Below are 18,242 nucleotides of genomic sequence, written 5' to 3'. Positions count from 1 at the left end.
TCTCCACCTAGTATAGAGACACATCGCAATGCAGGCTGTAGACGTATATGGGCGACGCACACTGTATCTTTAAAGCCCTCTGACGGGTGATTGGGAGTCGTCTGCATGTGCGCAAGAATGACGCAGACTTGACTTCATCTAAAGAACGCGTCACGATGTCATTTCAACATGAAAAAAAGGAGAGAAAAAATGAACTACGGAGGGGAGCTCTGCCTGCCAAAGCGAGGAATAATAGGTCACTTTATTTAAAGTAGGTGCCTCCACAGGGGATGCATACATCGTTACACTGACGGATTTAAACCCTACGGTTGATTCTGGTCTATGCTTTTTTACGTTTTGGTTCATCTTAACTCAGCAACACGAGTACATGTTGTCCTTCCACCGGTCTACACACGAGTCTTGGATGTGTTAGGTAGGAATAAGTCCAGCCCACGTCCCACAAAGATTCACTGATACCCTTGGGGGTGGGGGAGGGGGTGGGGAAGAAATCACCCGCATGTCGTGATTCGCTGACTGTCTGCGGGGATGCAGCCTGGTTAACATGCAGTCAGCGCAGCCTCCACCCTACAAGACATTCCCTCCTTTTTTCACAGTTGTCACTGCCCATGTGCGCAAAAGTGACTCACACTGCAGTAACTTCCAGCCGCTGTAATCTACCGTAGATTCACGACATGTCACGCAGAGGGAAATTCGGTGACCGGAGAAAGAGTGACCGATTTAACATGCTCATCATTTTTGTAATGTCTTGCTACACGTGGATCAAGGCAGCTATTGTTATCACTATTTGTAGAAGACAAACATTGGCACAATAGAAAAAAACTTACCTCTTGGTCTTCTTCGGTCCAGCTGATATTTCTTCAGTTTACGACTTGATCAAAACTATAAAAGAAGCACAGTTTTACCAATTCCTAACTGGTCAAATTATAACTTCATTTCAGCAAATGTGTTCATAAATCATAGTCTTATCCTACCTACTCTCATCGCCGGCACTGGTGCGTGATTTTCGGCAAAAAAAAAAAATCTCAAGTTTTGATTTATTTTTCAATCTGGCTTCTCGCTCTTGCACCTCGGTATCTCATGAAATTCAGCGGGGCTGTCCCGGCGATCTGCTCTTATAGACATCCCGTAGTACTAGTAATGGAGATGGGAGGGGACACTCATTCATTCAGAAGCATCACCTACATGGACGATGTACGTGGACTCTTACGTCATCGAGGAAATTTAGTCAACAGGAGGACGCGCAGGGTTCCGTGAGGGGAGGAAGTCAGAGAGAGAAAAAGAGGAGAAGGAAGCATGACAGGGGTTGGGGGAGGAAGTGTGTAGGGGTGATGGTGACAATCGTTGGCTTTTAATTGGATACCGTAATGCTACCCCCTAGTCCTGTGTGTATTTGTCAAGCACGTTGCTTTATAATAGTACAAGCCTGTGTGCCAAAGGGAGGCATGCACAAGAAATGTCACAGGACGAAGCAGGAAAAGTAAAATATTAGTCACCTGGACCCTTTTGTTGTTGGCTTATTAAACTATATACTTGGCTTGTATGTACTGTATATCCCTGTGTGTGTGTGTGTGTGTGTGTGTGTGTGTGTGTGTGTGTGTGTGTGTGTGTGTGTGTGTGTGCGCGCGCCAAGTAAACTATCAGTAATTCACTTCCTTCTTTGAACCTGCTATGTAATACATGCTCTCCTCTCCTCATCAGAGAATAATCACAGGGATCAAACACATCTTTGTCATTCCTGGATCATCTCTGGGACGCACCATGGACCTGTGGGACTGTATCTGCTCCATCTTGCAGTTAAAGAGGGGAATCCAGCAATGTACAGTAGTATTGCACTTCTATAAAGTGAGGATGTTTGTGAAAAACAGATTTAAAGAATAAGGGTCAAAGTCAAAGCAGCAGAGGCTGAGATAACCTGACTTTAAAAAAGAAATAACTACTTAATACATACATTCCCATAATGCAACTTAATAGCTTCTTGATGGCTTCTTTCATTAGACCCTCTTTTAAACCTCACACACCCAAGCTGTAACACAAGCTTTCTGGTATAAATCTGAAGTCTCCTCCTGATACATCACCCGATACATCAGCAAAGTTACTTTCTCAGACTTTAGAAAGCTCCTCCAAAACCACAGAGGAAATCATCAAACTGTTTATCCAGGCTGAGTATTAGGCCGCGTATCATGACGCGTAAACTGATATTCACGTGTATTCTGATGTATGTGAGAAGCAGTGGAGAAGAAATACTAAATCAAATGTGTAGTGATTTTGCTTTCAGCCAGACAGTTGATCAGCTCTTTGGAGATATGTTGGTAAAATATTTAGTTGAAAGAGAAGCTGGAGAAAAGAAGCTCCAGGAAAAGGGAATGAGTGCTCAGGACAAAGGAAACTATGAACAACTGCCATTCCATGACAACCGAACATTCTTCATCTGCATATGAAAGCTGTGTAAACTCGAGAACGCGTTGAGTTTGTGGGCCTTGAGTGGAAAGACACAGGTGTAACTTATAACATTAAAGGTGCTCTAAGCGATGTCACACGTTTTTTAGGCTACGTTTTTTGTCACATACAGCAAACACAGCTGCCTGACCCCCCCCCCCGGAACACACTGTAAAAAACTACGGTCTCTGTAGACAGCCCAGGCTCCACAAACCCCAACAAAAGCAAATTGTGCCAACCTGCACCACCAAACATAACAGTCTTCCAGCGTTCCAGCCAATAACCGACAAGAAGGATGGGAGGGAGAGGGGACGAGATGAGGAGGAGGGAGGGGCGAGCTAGCCTCATTTTATTTGAAAATACTGACGAACGTCCACAAGAAGTGCCGTCACCCAACATCGCTTAGAGCACATTTAACAATGGCGCCGTTCTATCTAGGTGTACCAGTTAGCCATGACAGTGGCAGTGTTTAACAAGTCCTATTGTCCGCTTTAAGAAAGGTGTGTGGGTTTCTACATATCCTAAATTTGATGTCTCTCTTTTGGAAATCGAAGACCAGTCTTTGTAAGGGTAAACTCATGACTACGTCAGAACCTAGAACTCACCAGAAGCATCGAGTTCAATAGTTTATGCAGTAAAGCAACAATACAACCCGAATAATAGATTGCTGTGCCCTTAGCGTCTCACACACAGTTGCAGAGTCTCATGGCTAATGATGGATAATGATTCAGCAAATAGAAATGCATGAAACAAAACTTTGAAGGAACTCGTTGCTGTCTATCTCCCTCCATTACATTCTGTATTTCAATCAGAGAGTCGCCTCCATCATCCTCCTTCGACCCAATCGGTCACTCTCACCACCTCAAACAAATACTTCCTCCACTTTTAACACTTCATTTACCTAAACAAATCCAGATTTTTTTTTTTTCTGGCACAAAAGGGTATTGCAGAGAATACAGAAAACATTTAAATCTACATGTGGTGTGTCACAGTTCTTAAAAAGTCATTTCAATCCGTGGTTCTCAAGAAAATGTTAGGCTCACCAGATACCTCCGTTAAACAAAAGAATCTCTTTTTCTGATTTTGCTTTTCCATTGTAAAATATACATTATGGATACTTTTCCCTATTAAGGCCCCTTAAAAGCATTAAACACAAAACAATATGAGATGGGAAAATGTGATTTCTGGCAATTCATGAATACACTATGGCCAAAACTTTTGACAAGTAGACTTGAAGGTGTGAAGCCCTGATTTAAATCATTTCATCCTTCTTGAGCTGAATAAAGTTAGTCTAAATTTAGAGTTGCAGCATTTGTTAGTTAGGGTTAGTTTTTTTTACAATATTACAGAACAGACATTTAAACATAAACTGAACTTCCTGAAACTTGATAAGATGTACAGTATATGGAGGATGTGTACTGGAATTAATGACAGCTACAATAAGCTCCATCTTACTATAAACTGACTTGTAGGTGTATGTCACTATGTGCTTATATGAGGATCAATGCTAATACATTCTTTTAGTTTCTATGCTATATCTTTCCTTTTTTTCTTCTATTTCTCTCACATACTTCTCTCCTTCTCACAGGTGGTGTTTTTTGATTGGCTGCTGATGGCTGATTTTCCAAGCGTGAGCGTACAAGCGAGAAAGCTGCAGTTAACAGAAGGGGGAGGGAGCGACAGCGATGATTCACTTGTATAGTGTGAGCAGGAGAGCGACAAAGAGAAGGTAAATACCTACGGGATAAATGAACAAGAGTTACGCAGGATGGACCGATGAACAAATGCCGTATACATGCATTATGATAAAGAAGGGCAACGTGAGGTTCACAGAGAGTGCTGACAGGAAGTTCATCCTATGGAGCTCTTAAGCACGTGGAATATTATTTTAAAAGTATTTCCAGCTGGGCAGCTGTCTCTACTTCTTCTTCTTCTTCTGAGTTATTTGGACTATTTTGCGTGTGGGATAATCATGGGCTAGACAAAATAACAGGAACGCCTTACAGTATGACAAAAACCCAATACAACAACAGAACAAAATGTGTACTGACACAGTTTCTAAATGAACACTAGCTCCATAAATGTGTGTTTACCACAAGTGGTTCCATTTGTAGACTGTGTAGCGCTGCTCTCCAATGTTTCTGAAAGGAAAGTACAAATGCACCGATTCAACTTTTTGTCTCCCGATACCAGTTTGGATACATCAGGTCTGCCATACCAGTGCTCTCTTTTCCTCAAAATCTGTACACCAGTTATTTATTAAGGTTTTTTTTTACATGTAAGGAAACTTGAGGGCAGGGATTGCTGTGGCGCTAAAAACTGAGTTAGCAACTCACCACGACTGAATGAATGGACCATATAGTGGAAAGATTGATTTTTTTTAAAGACAGTGACAAAGATACTGTTCTTATCGGTCGTGACATGCCCAATACACAATTAGCTTAATCAGGTCAGTATTGGCACTGATACGGATCGATTTACAATCAGAAGGTTTTACTTTGACAGTTTTTTAAACAATATTTCAAATAATTGCTGTATCCCCTTAACATTATGGTAAGCAGTTTACTTAAACTCGCTTGTTCATTTAACGAATGATGATTTAAGATCCCACTAATGATTTAATATTATCAATTCTTTAGATCTGGGTTTTTGAGAAGCTATCCCTTTACCTTCACATCTCTTTCCACATGCTCATTAAATCCTGAAGCACGAACCTCTAAGAGTTCCAGAAGTGGATCTCCGAAAGAGAGACCTGACAATGTGATGAGTTATACAAACTAATGAGCCAAACATTAATAAGTCATACAGAATCAAAGGTAGTGTTGGTCAGTACTCTTACTCACACAAATGCCAGAACCAACCAGCAATCCTCTCACAGGGGCGCCATGAATTAAGTATGAAAAGGTAATACGTCACTGGGAGTAAAAATCTCAGTGCACTTCATGTTCTTATGTTCATTTCAGCCCCCTCTGCCCCCCACAATGTCCCCCTAAGGCTATATTTCTCAACTTCTCGCTTCAGATTCCTCTCTTTTCTTACATTGTACTGGAGTATCATCTCCAGCTCCCCCACACTTTAACTTAAAAAAAAATCTGCTCCAATGCAGCAGTTGCATGTGTCAGAGAGAGAAAAAGACAAAGAGAAAGAGAAAAGCAGGAGGGAGGGACTGTGGGGATGCCACTTTGATGTCCAGGGAATGTCTCTATGCACACTGCCTGATTCCTTGTGTCGTTTTGTGATCAATCAAGTGATGCACCCCATTACTCCCATCTCTTAATTCTCTTGCTATCTGTCACACTCCTTCCTTCTATCTATTTCCTCATCTCTTCCCATCCGGCCCGTATCTGTTAATTTCTCTGTGTGCCGGTTACACGAGCATCGTTTTGCAGATAGAAAGTAAGGGAGAGAGAGAGAGAGAGAGAGAGAGAGAGACCCCACATGGCTCAGCATTCACCTGCAGAGTGCTGCTCCTGCCCCACCTCTCCTCCTCTCTCTCTCTGTCTCTCTCTCTCTCTCGCTCTCTCTCTCTCTCACACATGCACACACACACAGTACACACACAGTACACACAACTAATCAGTATTCCGCTTTACCACTCTTCCTCTTCCTGCTAGTTCCCCCCTCTTGATTTTTTCCCTCTTTCCTTCCAACTCAGTCACTCTCTCTCCTTATTTCCTCCTCTCTGTCCCTCATTCTACTACAGCTGCATAGTTTTACATGCACTAAGGCGCAACATTTACAATGATTCAGCCTGGTTTCCAATCTGCAGCTTGTTATAACTGAGGGCCTGGAGCCATGTCAACAGTGCTGCGCATGTCTGTTGTCAAAATAGGGAATTACCCCTTGCTCCATACAACAGTAAAGCAAAGCACTGAGGGTATTCTCCCCACTATCTGCTGTTTCACATACTCATTCCTCTGAATTATGGTATGTGCTGTGATGCATATGTATGCGTTCCGCATGCATATTTATTCAGGGGCTCATTTGGTTACAGCATCCCATTCACTAACATTGACATAAAACCCCTATCTTCATTTCGAACATCACCACTGCTCATGAATCTTTCATCACACACACCCCTCTCCTCCCCTCCTCCTCCTCCTCAGCTCTCCCTCAGCTCTCCCTCACTCCCTCCCCGTTAGAAAGCCAGTGTTAGTGGGTGAGAATTAATTAAACCGGATCACCCAATTGGTCTGGTGGAAATGATTCCACCAGACGTGGCTCCGTAGAAGAAGCAAAAACATTTCTTTGTAGCTCATCCGAATGTCTGATGCCAGTGCATCGTAATGCCTGATGTTCACGCCTTTTCTTTTAAGTCAGATGCAGCGTGTAAAGTTGACGCTGTCCTGCCTTGTGCGCATGGATACAGTCCGTTCGTCACTGATCGTTTTAAGGCAGAGGGCTGTTCAATCGATGTATACACCTGGAGTCTTACACTGACTCACTAAGAATAAATCTGGTAAATTTGGACAAAGTCTTCAGTCTGACTCAGCTGATCACGACTCCTCCTCGGAAAATAGTTCAGTACAGCTGCCATCCTTACTTTCATACCTGACACTCATTTAAAAACCCTAATTTTCCATTCATCGAAACATTTTAAGTTGTGCGTTGTGTGAATGAGTGTCATATAGCACCGTCCATACCAAATGTTATACAGCAAGGATGTGATGGGAGGTGAGAAGAGTAGCATCAGGGAGATACAGCAGTCTTTGATGTGAACCTATTCTCTAAGGGAGGGAGAAGAAAAGAGGGGAGAAAGAGAAGCTGAATGAATTCCAGAAACTCTGTATCACTGAAATACTGCCATCCATGACAATTCCCAGGCACCCAAATTCTCTTTAGCAGCTTGTCTTGAAAACCAACCCATCTTATTGGTCTTATCTGGCTGCCTGTTTCTTGTGAAACTTTCTCACAGTCCCCAGACTCTCTGTTCCTCTTCTGTATGGCTTCCTTTGAGATGTTAATACTCAGGGCCCCCCTGCTGGTTATAAACACACACTGCATGCCGAAGCTCATATGAATGATATTAAACTGTTTTTGTCATTCTGTCTATCAAGAATATATTAAATATGTATCAGACTGAGCGTACAGTAGCAGCAGGTTTTACACATGCAATATGCTCATTTATCCAACGACAGCAACTTGATACATCTGTTCTCTTTAACGAGGGTCCGTTTCAGTCACATGGAGCGCCATGACACCTTTGCAATTCCACTCTGGCCTCCACACCCCAGTCTTCCTCTCCCTATCCATCCTTCCCTGAGCTGTCCACACACACACACCGCACATGACTCATCCAGATGACTCACCCCCCCCCCCACTCCGCCTCACGCTCACACATCTTTGTACTGTCTCTCCTAGCTAACCTTGACAGAGGAACACAGAAAGGTGCTGGTATTGTAAGACGCAGCTGGAGATGCTGCTTTATGCCACCTCCATGTTTTACATAAGTGGCCCACAGACCAGGCCCAAAAATATTAGCATTTTTACAAATGTATATGCAGACATCATCCTCTTAAAAAAAAAAAAAAAAAGCTTATGTTGTCAAATAGACTTTGTGGCCATAGGCCAACATGACACAGTGTAAATCCTTTCATCAAACCAACACGTTAACATCAGAAGTGGGGTGTTTTTTTCAGCTTGCGCATGACGCCACTTCCATTTCAACGTCCTCTATATATAGGACGGATATATATATATATATATATATATATATATATATATATATATATATATATATATATATATATATATATATATATATATATATATATATATATATATATATATATATTCCACAATTTCAGCAACCCAGACCATTCTTTCCTCAGAAAGGTCATTATCAAGTTTCAGTTGTTCCAATAGTTACTGTTTCGTTCATCGTTTCATTCACTTGAAGTGATGTGTGTTTGGGCATCACGAGCCAATACTCAATGTTCACCAAAAATGTAATTTGGAAACTTTTGAATTGCATGCATTATAAACTGAAACATATTTCCCATGTGATGGTATCTACTCTAACCCCAGATTACTTGTCATTTAAATTTACAGCAGACAAAAGATTAAAAAGTATTTAACATGACAATTTGTATATTCCTTTTTACTGGAATTGTTGAGTCTTTGTAAATTATAGAGTGTGGTCTAGACCTACTCTATCTGTAAAGTGTCCTGAGATAACTCTTGTTATGGTTTGATGCTATGAATAAAATTGAATTGAAAATTGAATTGAATATTCAAAATTCTTGGTCGATTCAGGAATCAATCATTTGAACAACAAGCACACGTATCTTCAGTTTACTGTGGATTGTTTTAATGAGGTATTTTCTAATGAACTATAATGAACTTGCTTGTGTTTTTGTTATTAGACTGAATTTGCGCTAAACCCAAAACATATAGGACTGAATATTTATAAAGAGGCACCGATGTAACCCCTTTTCCTTCTACACGTTTAGAGGCCACCAATAGATGTCAGTGTTGGTCTGACAAATGTTACTGACATTTCCAGTACATTGTGTATGTTACGTCCCTGTCACACAAATATCCTAATAGGAGTACAGAAAACACATAAGCCTATTTAAATGAGTTATTCAGCTTCTCAGTCCTTTTCTTAGGAAACCCAGTCTTACTTCTTCTCCATGACTTTGAAAGCTTTAGTCACTCTCCTTGGAGATGAAGATTTAATAAATGGAGGCTACTGACTTCCTGCTTTCATCTGTTCCAAACAACCTGGTCTCTGCTGGCTTACATCTATTATTCACCAACAATGTTCAACTGTGAACAACTGCAACATGATGTATGGATGCATCTCGCAAAACCTCTGTGCTCTCAGCACCTGCAGTGGAAAGCATGTCAATTTCTCCTTGATGTATATTTAATACCACACATTGCAGGCGTATGTTGCTACAGCATTTTGTCAGCTATTGACCTAGCTCCTATTTGGAGGTACCATACACTAATTCTTTATCTGTGTAAATTGTTGAAATGTGCATGTTGAAGTTGTTGAAAACCGATTTAGTTTCATTGTACATTCCTGTAGTGACTGTGTGGGTTAAGATTGCGGCTCCTAACTGCCATGGGAAGAGCAGATATGGCTGTGATATGAAATGATTTAGAGTTGCAATCTAAACCACTGCTGGTTGGCTGCAGCACAGGTCACCACACACTCTGGGTGTGTAATCTATCTCTGGTCAACCTCACACAGGATATGCCAACACACACTTTAAACCCACTGAATGCCTTCCTTTTCAAAATTTGCTGCATAATTTGCAATCTGAGTCAGGGAGGGAGGGTAGATTATAATGATTTGCGCTCGTGATTTTCACTGTCAAGTATTTATCGCTTTGTTTGCCATGCTGAAGCAGAACATGGAAACCTGCGTTTTTTTTAACAGTAAATGGCACTTGACTGATATGTGACAGTTCGGGAAAGGCCACGGGAATTCTACACGTCCCCCCTTCATGGATTTCTAGACTAGTTCATGCTAGTAGACGGGGGCCAGCATTTTCTTAATACCAGGTATTCCTCTCAACCAGAGAGTGGGAGCTCAAAGTTTAGGTTGTGAAAGACGGTCAAAGCAACAAAAAAAGGAAACAGGCATCATAGTTAAGTTAGATATTTACCTAAATGTTCACTGTCAAGTTCACATGCGCGTGTTCACACCAGGTGCCGGATGTCCCTCACCTTCCGCTCTCTGTGTGTTGCCATTCTTAAACTTTATTTGTTTTGGGGAAACAACAAGCTACATGCTGAAAATATCAAGTTTTGAAGAAAATTTTGATCTTGCAACAAGGCAGGCGTGCTTGGTTCTTTCGGTGAATGATTGTAAAGATTTACAACGAATATATTTACAGCATTTACTATCTAACTGGGACGTTAAGGGACCGATTGGTGGGGATTGCTGTCGACAAAATACACACGGCGATACACTGGTAAGAGCAAATGGCATTTAACCATGTATCCAGCTAATTTAAATATACTGTATTGTGTGAACAGTTCACTTCAGTTAATTTTGTATGTGGGGTTTTCTTTTGCGGGGTGCAAATGCTCCACCTAAACAAGTTCCTTCCCGAGACTATTTTGCAGCTTAGCGCCGCCCAAGACGATTGTGATTGGTTTAAAGAAATGCAAACAACCCAGAGCGTTTTTTTTCCATAGCGCTACCAGTGGTTCCACACACAGCCATGGTGTTCCACCACCCTCCCCCTCGCTCTCCACCAAGACCTAAACCACAAGCCAGAGAGGCGTGGATGAATATACCCACTGCCACTGCCACACACACACAAACAATTAACACTTAACTCAAATATCATTTGACTTAAGTGTTAACTACTTTTCTAACTACTTTGATCTTTTCTCCACCTATTTACCATACAAAAACATATGTGTGGAAGATTAAAAAATCCCTGGCATTTAGATAAAAACATGTGGTGGGCGTGATCAACATGGTGACCAAAAACCTTTTTGACATCAATTATTGAGTCAGTCAAGTCGGCCGTCACAGTCTGGGAAGCAAACTAAATTATATACAGCAGTTGACTCATAAGTTATGCCCTTAAATAAAAAAAGAGAGAGAACAGCAAACAATAAGCAGGTAATGTGCAGAAAATGCAGGAAATCTGAAGTGCTATATAAATAGATGTTGATGCATATGTCTCTGCATAACTTAGTATATGACACAAAATGATGTTATACGTTGATGATAATTTATTCTTGACGTAGAGAAGCTGTGGTTGGAAAAAAAAAAAAACTCGCCCAGGTGTCAGTATGTGGTTGGGTCACGTATTAACACCTGAAGTCTCTTTTTGTTTCGTATTTGCAGAAGAAGGCCGTGAGATACAGCTGAAAGCTTGGGAAAAGTGACTCTTGAGTCAAGAGTACTTTATTGTGTAGTACATTGGCTAAATCCAGAGCTTCAAGGGCCTGGTGATTCATCATTCCTGATTAATTAAACACAAGTAGTGCAGTTTTTTGTGTTATTTATATTTTTATGGAAGGACTGGTGAGTCAACGTTTATGCCCCAGTCTGATACGTGCACATATGTAAGTACATGCGTGTATGTGTATGTGTTATGATACACAGCGCACACTCCTTGTGGTCTGGCTTGCGCAGCTGCGTGGCCAGAGTCACGTCCTTCAGTGCAATGCTTGTGGGAATGTGGTGAGTTTGGTTGAGACCAGCTCATAAAACATTGCACCCTGGCACTGTCCTGCTTCCCCTGCAGACAGGGAAGCAGCGACCAATGGGGAAGCCACACAGGCGACCAGCGTCAAAGGCTTCTCTCTACTGCTGCTTTTTTTCAGTCCCACACATGCTGCAGCTCAGCTGACCCGGGGGTCAGGACCTTAAGCTTCTGGCCGTTGTGGTGTTCTGTCTCTGTGACCAGTTTCACTTCACCTGAAGGAGAAGAATAGAGTTATTATGAAAGCCCATGTCACTTGATTTAATCATTCTTAATGTTAGAAATTGATTTTCTTTTTTGCTAATTTGGTCGGATTTTTTCATGCACTTGTTGTTTCTGTCGGTTTTAAAGAACACTGCAATGTCTTGGAACTAAAATTGTTGCTACATGAAAGATTAGTACATGCTTGTCAGTCGCAATCGGTGCTCAACAGCAGCTACTGAATGAGTAGAAAAGACATGAAAACACCAAGCTAGATTGAAATATTCAACCACAACCTAAAAACGAATATACTGAAATTACTAATTTAACCGGAATCACAAGGTGCATTATTTTAGTTCTCGAATTCAGGGTTTTTTGCAGAAGCTTTTTTCGTCAATGCCCGTGCTACAGCCTTTTTAAAGCATTGCAAGAATCTGAAAACAGCAAATATATAAAGGAAGCAGTGAAAAAAGAGATATTATACATCTTGTAGACAAAAACTGCAGTCAAAGGGAAATGGACTTGACTGAAAGTAGGTTCAGGATCATATTTGACCTTTTGTTCCAGTAGAGGTAGCAGAAGTGGCTTTGTGGTTTGCTGTTGTGTTGCGATGCACAAGTAAGGGTGGAAGTCCCTCTGCCCTGTCAGTGCACTCTGTGGGTCCCGCTCCCACACACACACACACACACACACACACACACACACACACACACACACACACACACAAACACACAAACACACCATATGGGCCAAGCAATAATTAAAAGTAAATCAGTGGTTGTTGGATGTTTTATGCATCATTACAGTCCATGGAACACTGCACCACAAGTGTAACTCATTGCTGACAGGTCTCATTTTCTATCAAGAGAAAAAGCTAAATCGAGACTTCACTGTATCCATCCATTTATTCATTGTTAGACATACTGAAATTAGCCTTATTGTTTGTGTGTGTGTGTGTGTGTGTGTCTACAGTATTCATATTAAATTAATGCTTGTTTCTTTGCGTGTGTTATTTGCTTGTATGTGAATACAACAGTGACACCATATGCAAAGGGTGTGTGTGTGTGTGTGTGTGTGTGTGTGTGTGTGTGTGTGTGTGTGTGTGTGTGTGTCTGTGTGTCTGTGTGTCTGTGTGTTTGTGTGTTTGTGTCTGTGTGTTTGCGTAGGTTTTGTGAATGTGTCAGGGCAGAAACCTAAGCCGCCACTGGCTCCACAGGGCTTCACCAATTCCCAGAGGTCCCAAACCCAGTCAGCTCCAGCGTTGTACTGGCTTCAGATACAGTCTCCATCTGCTTCTGCCATGCCCTCAAACCCTTGGAAGGCCTTCTTCCTGCCATAAATGTCACAATCCTCTCTCACAAGATAAATGAACCTGCAGTCAGAAGCCACATGATATAATCTAAAATCAGCAGCAGCATCTTCTCGTACCTTCTATCTCTCTGTGATGTGTTTTTTTCTTCTTCTTCCACAGGATGTAGTCAGGACTTTTACAATCGGTGTAAACGTGTTTAAATCAGGCCTCTTTCTTTGTGATTGCATACGCGTTTTGTAAATGAAGCTCTTAACAGAGCTTTGTTGATTAAGGAATGTGGATTTTCATTGCTTAGAGCACATTTATAAAAAGAGAAAAGACGTTCCATCAAATGTTACACGTCATGTGGTAAAGATTGTGTGTTTTTTCAAGTCTTGTTTGACACAGGAATGTATCATGCACACTTTCCCAGTTCCCTACCTCGATGGCAAAAAGATAAAATTGCATACTGTAGTAGAAAAACACGATATGCAACTACATTCAATTCACTGCAGGAGAGGATCATTTGCACAGTGTATTATAATGTTGGTGTTATTGTAGGTAGCTGTTTAACACATCATCCATGGACCAATATATAAATGACACTCCGCCTACAGTAAGGCCTCCTCTTTTCTCCTACTCCAAGTGCAAGACACTAACGCTCGTGTCCATTTGAAATTGAGTTTGTATTATATGTGTTCATCTCAGGTGTTGCATGTAAATATATATTTGTCTACTAAAATGTGTTATACATTTTGATTTGAAGACAGCTAAGGAGCTAATTTTACCACAATGAATGTCAATTGTCTATCGAATGAGAGCTGTGTAATAAGTGATTGTGCAAGAAGTACTCAAATCTTTAGTAAAAGTAGAACTGCAACAATGTAAAAATACACTCAAAAATTCAAGTACAGTACTTGAGTGAATGTACTCACTTTCCATCACTAAGAAAAAGTGTAGGTTATGTATAAATAATAGACATACAGTTCTGAAAAATACCTCTTAGCTTATATAATTATTTAGTTTAAGAAATGATAAGCTTCACCTCACTGTGGGTCAAGAACTTAACAAGCAAATGCAGTTCATGAAATAAATGCATCCTTTATTTTGATGAATCAGAAACTTTAACACTGGAAACACCAGGAAGAGTTTAAACCTGTGTTATACAGTCTGTGTTTTGAACAGACAGAGTTGAAAACATGCAAAACAGCTGTATTTATCATTCGTGCACCAACATTTATTTTTTTCATAAATAAGCATTACTGAAAAGTACATGGTGTGAATTTGGAGTCATAAAGCAAGCAAAAGTTATCTCTGTGTGTCTCTGAGCAAAGGGAAGCTGCTTTTTGGCATCGCTATCTGGTTCTGTGTTCGCTTATCTTTTGGTAGCATTTAGTGACCTTTTTCTGCCTCACTGTGGTTTGCTTTTATTCTGAACTGTGCATACTCTTCGTGGTAGTAAGCCACACGCACGCACACAATTGCTCACAGACTTATAGACTACCCGTGATCTAGACTTTCATTGCATTTGAATCTGTGTATCCCCCTAATAAAAAGTACACTTTGCTCTAAGAAGTCATTTAATATCAATGAAACACATATGCTTCAGCTAAGTTGCATACTTCTCATTCACTCTCCTCTTTGTTCCAGAAACGGTGATTGAATCTTGAATGGATGTGATTATGATCTGCTGTCAGAGTCTGGGGCCAGATCAGACAGATGAAGGTGAGCGTTTGCCAAGCCAGCTGTTGTTGGCCACGAATGGGTCTTGGCTAACCAGAATGGCTAGCCTTTCAAACAGAACTTATCTTCTCTGCATATCGGATGCTGGAAGCAACTGGATCACAGCGCTGGCTCGTCACAACATAACAATCTTCCACCTGTACACATGTATCACAGAGACGCATGGACAGATGGACTCAAGAGATTGAAATTGTGCAGGTATTACGAAGTATGCGTTCACATTTGTGTATTTGTTATACGTGTTAATGCTTACACATAGGAATTTACTGTAAGGGTCTGGTTTAGCTGTGATGTTTGTATGGTAGTATGCTTTTTCCATTGGTATATGCAGTTAACTTTAAGCTTTGATATGGTCTATTTTCATCACAGGGATGACCATAAGTTAGCCTGCGTGGTACCGGAAACTCACAGCTGAACACTTCTAAACACGTACCACATGTCACCTAGTGGGAGACGTCAAAGAAAGCATCAAAAGAAGTGATGTTGTAAAAGATGTCTGAGGTTGACCAAAAAAGTAGAAAAAAAAAACGTGTGCCTGTTTAACTGAACCAAATTATCTCATTGGTTTTTGAGAAGTTGTAACAACAAAGATATCTATTTTTTTTTTCCAAGTGAGTCCAGAAAATAATTTCAATTATTTGATCCATAGCACAAGCACATGTTGACACATGCACAACTCAAAACGTATCCTTGGTGCACTATGGGGGATCAGAGTGAGTTGTTGCACAGGAAGTTGATGAACACACTCATGACTCACTACAGGAGCGAGAGAGAGATAGAGCGAGCGATGGGTATCAGTGGGCAGGGAGAAGAGATAGCACATCGGGAGCTGTTGCCAGGGTTACTGCCTCTCGTCAGCACCGGCAAACACACACAGAAGTGGTGCTCTTACAGAGGCAAGGCCAGCACGTGTCTTGAAATTTACCAGGTGGACACTGGAAAACCCGTGAAACATGTTTGTTTGTATGTGTGTGTGTGTGTGTGTGTGAGGGACGGGGGGGGGATAATAACAATAGGTTTATGTTATAATTAGTGTGTGTTAGTGTGGGGGTTAAAGTAAGGCATTAATAGTTTTGATATTTTTGTGGAATGTGTTGACAATAAGGAAACTAGAATAACTCCAGCCTTATACTTAAACCCGTGTTAATCATAATGGCCTTTTGAAGTGAATAAAGCATCCAATCAGTGTGTGTGTGTGTGTGTGTGTTTGTGTGTGCCTGTCTGTCTGCCTGTCTGTCTCTCTCTCTTTCTTTCTTACGTTCTCTCTCTCCACCTCTCCACATGTGGTGCGTGTGCATCTCATACCGCTAAAGGCAGCGCTTAGTCTAACAAAGGGATTACCAGCTGACTGTGGCATAAACAACCTTACCACTTGGGCTAACACTAAAGTGCCAGACCTACTTGAGGGCGTCTGTATACACACCCACAAGTGAGTGTGTATAATCTATAGAAACACTCTTATGGTGTGTTGATACTGAAGGTGATTTATGCGCGGCTCAACAGGGACTACTGTATAAACTATTGTTTTAATCCTGCCTGCTAAGGGTCAGTGCCTTGTTAATGTCTGTCTATATTACTCTGCATATTAAAGACAGCCATTAGCTTTTGACTAATGGCCGGTTCTCTGTGCCCAAGGCTACCTTTTACCAGACGCCTGTCTTCTGACGCAGCTTTGGCTCAGCGTTGTCTGACACATGAAGGTGCAATATAACCACTGATGGCTGCCCTGCTTGTTATTCAGTCTTTTGAGAGGCCTGTCCTGGTAATAGGAGAATATTTTTGACACGTTGTACTGCATTGCATAATTACTGTGCTCAACAACTTCAGGGTTTACAGGGTAACCTTCCACTTTGCAAACAACAAAAATAGTCAATTCAAGTTTTCTTGAAACCTGCTGTGAGATGTTTATTTTAAAGTGATGATAGATTATATTGCTGATAACACTTTTCAGGGCATCAATAAATTATAGAGGGATCAGTCAATAGATCACACACACACACACACACACACACACACACACACACACACACAGACAGCAAACAGCACTAAATCAGCAACAAGAAAACAGTTCACATGTGGCATTTTCAGGCTGTTGTCTTACCAAATTGGGTCTTTCAACTAAATGTTTGTCTCTTTTTAATTCTTTGGCATAAAGGAATCTTAAAAATAGTGTGGGCCAGCTGTCGTGTCAAGTGAGCAGTTTTCTGCCAGAGTTTGATATCAGAGAAGTCCTTCCTGTGTTTGCTACTTCTGCTTACAGCCACTCCACTCATGAGAACAGGGCCTCTCGTTTCACATTTAACATCAGGCCGCATGAACGAGTGTTAAGAAGTGTTTTCATAGGTGTAGTTATAAAATGCTGTCAGCAGAGGGCAGACTCTTCCTTTGACAGACAGACAGGCTGTTTCTGGGGATGTTTGCAGTACTGGCTGCATTTACTGTGACACTGATTGACACATTGACTCTTTGACATTCAGTGTCACGTTCATTTAAACCCACTTTGTCTTTACGGCTCTCTTTCTCTCTTCTCTATCTCTCTTCCTCCCGTCTTCTTCTCTCTCTCTCTCTTTCTCTCTCACTCTGTCTGTCTGTACTCTTGTATTTATGTCAGCCTGTCTGACTGCCTAACTGTCCCTTTATCTCTCTTCTCTATCTCTCTTCCTCTCTTCTTCTTCTCTCTCTCTCTCTCTCTCTCTCACTCTCACTCTCTCACTCTCTGAGATACATGTGTGTGTATGCTGTGTCTAGTCTTAGTGACAGCGTCTGGGAGTTAACCAATCACAAGACAAGAACTTGGTCCAGAGAGGGCTCGGAGGCCATGAGAAAGACTCGCCCACCCCTCCGACACCCGCAACCTCTCCCCCTAACCAGCGCTGCTCTCACCCCTGCCGACGCTCCGGTGCACACACTTAGCCTGTCACATGCGCTGAACACACATGCGCACACACAGACACAGACACACACACACACACATATGCATCAAACTGGTATAAAATCCTCTAATCTACAGCAGAAGGCACGTAAACTACTACTTTTTTGAGTTTATTTCCACAGCCTATGGTCACAAGGTTACAGATAAGCACCATGGGTTGATTAGGAAATAGTCTGACAGTGACTATGCAAATGAGGGACAACAAAGCTTCTGCTCATTTCCCAGGGTCAAGTTCCTCATCTCAGTATAACTCTGTATTGTCACCACAAGCACATTTTCTCATGTGCTTATTTCCCCTGTAGCAATGTGGGCAAGTCGTAGCACTTTCTCCAGCTTTGCTTCCCAAACTCTGATTCCGACTGATTACTCTCTCCTGCTGAATAATAAGCAGTGAAAGCGGCAAAGTGACACCTCGTCTTTGTGTGTGTGTGTGTGTGTGTGTGTGTGTGTGTGTGTGTGT

General features: G+C 41.5%; 1 long non-coding RNA gene across 1 annotated transcript; it reads left to right on the top strand.

Moving 5' to 3' along the window:
* Positions 1–233: 233 nt before the first annotated feature.
* Positions 234–15,153, top strand: LOC120548838. Its single transcript, XR_005637287.1, has 4 exons — positions 234–250; positions 1,699–1,816; positions 4,025–4,165; positions 14,758–15,153. It is a non-coding gene; the product is annotated as an uncharacterized LOC120548838 (long non-coding RNA).
* The last annotated feature ends 3,089 nt before the right edge of the window (positions 15,154–18,242 follow it).

Source organism: Perca fluviatilis, chromosome 2 (genome assembly GCF_010015445.1).
Source record: "Perca fluviatilis chromosome 2, GENO_Pfluv_1.0, whole genome shotgun sequence".
Taxonomy (NCBI): Eukaryota; Metazoa; Chordata; class Actinopteri; order Perciformes; family Percidae; genus Perca; species Perca fluviatilis.
The sequence above is the reverse complement of the archived record's forward strand: the minus strand, read 5'-3'. Positions and strand labels throughout refer to the sequence as shown.